Source organism: Peromyscus eremicus, chromosome 4 (assembly GCF_949786415.1).
Source record: "Peromyscus eremicus chromosome 4, PerEre_H2_v1, whole genome shotgun sequence".
Taxonomy (NCBI): domain Eukaryota; kingdom Metazoa; phylum Chordata; class Mammalia; order Rodentia; family Cricetidae; genus Peromyscus; species Peromyscus eremicus.
Window position 1 is genome coordinate 64,820,970 of NC_081419.1, and position 2,591 is coordinate 64,823,560.

The following is a 2,591-nucleotide window of genomic DNA, read 5'->3' on the forward strand; positions in this document are numbered from 1 at the left end:
ATAGTTGAGAAACATTAAAGAAATGGTCAATATCCTTAGCCATAAGTGAAATGCAAATCAAACTACTTTGAGATTCCATGTTATACCTTTCAAAATGACTAAGACATCAACATGAGAGATAGCATATGCTTGCAAGGATGTGGAATAAGGGACTCAGTATTCATATTGCTGGTGATCATGCAAACTTGTACAGCCACTATGGAAATCAGTGTGACATTTTCTCAGAAGGTTGGGTATCTATCTACCTCAATCCAGTTATACTATGCTTGGGCATATACCCTAAGGTTATTCCATCCTAATATATGGACCAGCAAATGTTCACTTGCTCACACACGTTCCTTGTAGTTTTTTCATAATAGCCAGGCATTCCTAAACAGCATAGATATTCCTAAACAGAAGGGTGGGTAAATAAGATGTGGAACACTTACACAATGGAGTATTACTCATCTGTTAAAAAGTGACATCATGAAATTTGCAGGCACATGGATGGAAGTAGGAAAAATCATTCTAGTGAGATAACCCAGACCCAGAAAGATAAATATGGTATGTATTTGATTACAAATGGATATTAGCCATTAAGTAAATGATAACCAAGTTTTTATAACCAAATGCATACTATCTGTGTGCTTTATTTGAGGTTGACATTGGATAGTCTCACCACTTTGATATCTGGGAATGGTCAAAATTCAGGTGACATCACGAGTGCCAATGGGGATGAATATATGGGAAATACATTCACATTACAAGATAAAGATTTTTGAGTCATATGACATTCATATGACCTAGAAAGTTTCATTAGTCAGTGTTTTAGTTAGGGTTTCTATTGCTGTGAAGAGACACCATGACCATGTCAACTCTTATAAAGGAAAAACATTTCATTGAGGTGGCTTACATTTTCAGAGCTTTAGTCCATTATCATCATGGTGCAACATGGTGGTATGCAGGCAGACATGGTGTTAGAGAAAGAGCCCAGTGTCCTACATCTTGACTTGCAGGCCACAGGAAGGGGTCTTTATCACTGGGCATGGCTTGGTCATATATGAGACCTCAAAGTCTGCCTCCAAAGTGACACACTTCCTCCAACAAGACCACACCTACTCCAACAAGGCCATATCTCCTATTAATGCTAATCCCTTTTGGGGCCATTTTCTTTCAAACTACCACATTCAAATCCTTGGTTTCCAAGGGTTTGTGTTGTTTATTATGCAGCACAATGTTATCCATTAAGCAGCACTGTTTACCATGTGAGAAAAGCCATGAGGCACAACAAAACCCACTATAAGAGTTTATTAAGGGAAGGGAACAGAAGGGGGTGCTTAGGCCTACTGAAAGATTGTGTAGGAGGAGGGGGCAGGGGTATGTGGGACCCTCTTTCATGGATTCTGCTGCACATGTGCATATGGGCTTACATAGCTACACCATGCATGCACATAGATTATGTGATCATGTAGCACACAGATTACATAGGATATAAGGCCCTGGGATGATTAATTGTCTTGCAAGTACATGTGCAGTCACGGGGGAGTGGCTAGGAATTTTATCATTCCAGACTCTTTGTTCTAGTAAAAAATGACTGATGAACAGGAATAGGGGTGCCATGTCTTACAAAACTGCTTCCTGCTCACTCAGTTCAGTGGGCATTGGTTAACTCTTGGGGGTAAGAAAAGGGAATGTTGAAGTAGCTAGACTTCCTCAAAGTAGTGGATTGTCCTCTGCTGCATTAGGAATCATCCATCCTCTTTTGCTGCTTAGGGCTCTATGGCTGTTTGTGTCTGACAACATGCTGGCAAGGCAGAAGAGGAAGTTTAGAAAAAATTTATCTTGGGGGGTTCCCCAAAGTGTCCCAAGGTGAGGGGGGGGTCCCAGGACCAGGAAAGTTTGAATTATACTTGTCTGGAGTGGATCTGACCTGTCCAGGTGGATTCAAGCTGGCTCTGGAGCTCTGGAGAACTTTTAAACATATTAAGAAGCAGCACAGGGAACTGGCAAGGGAAAGGAAATGTCAGAGCTAGTGGGCTGGGTGACTAAGAGGAGGAGAAAAGGTGTTGCTGATGAGTCTGGAGTGAGGCAAATGGGAGGAACAAATGAAGTAAAAGTTCCTACCTTAGCTAGAAATTTTCTTCCCATTAGGGGTACAGGACAGGTTGGCACAACTGAAAATGTGTGGGTGAGAGGAAAATACTTCTGTATTTTCAGGGGTCTGGTGAAGTGGGTAAGGCTGTCCACCTACCCCAACAATAGGGAAACAAGAAGGAAAGGTGGGACCCCAAAACTCCCTCAGACTGAGTAAGTGGTTCTGGTGTCCAAAAGGAAGAAAATGGATAACCTCAATACTGTAATGACTATCCTGGGTTCCCTGTGAGAGATGGCTGTGGTCAGGCTGGGAACAGGGCACCTTCAATCCTTGCCCAACACCAAGCCTAGAAGATCAGCTAGAGGGTGGGCTTCATTTGATGTCCTCATGCCACAAGGCGCATGGGGCCAGTCAGCTGACCAGTGTTCCTCTTGGTGGCACTTTAGTCAAGGCCCTTTGGTGGCCCATGTTGGACCCAGCTTGCATGAACCCAGTGGCCTTCTCAACCACATTTAAA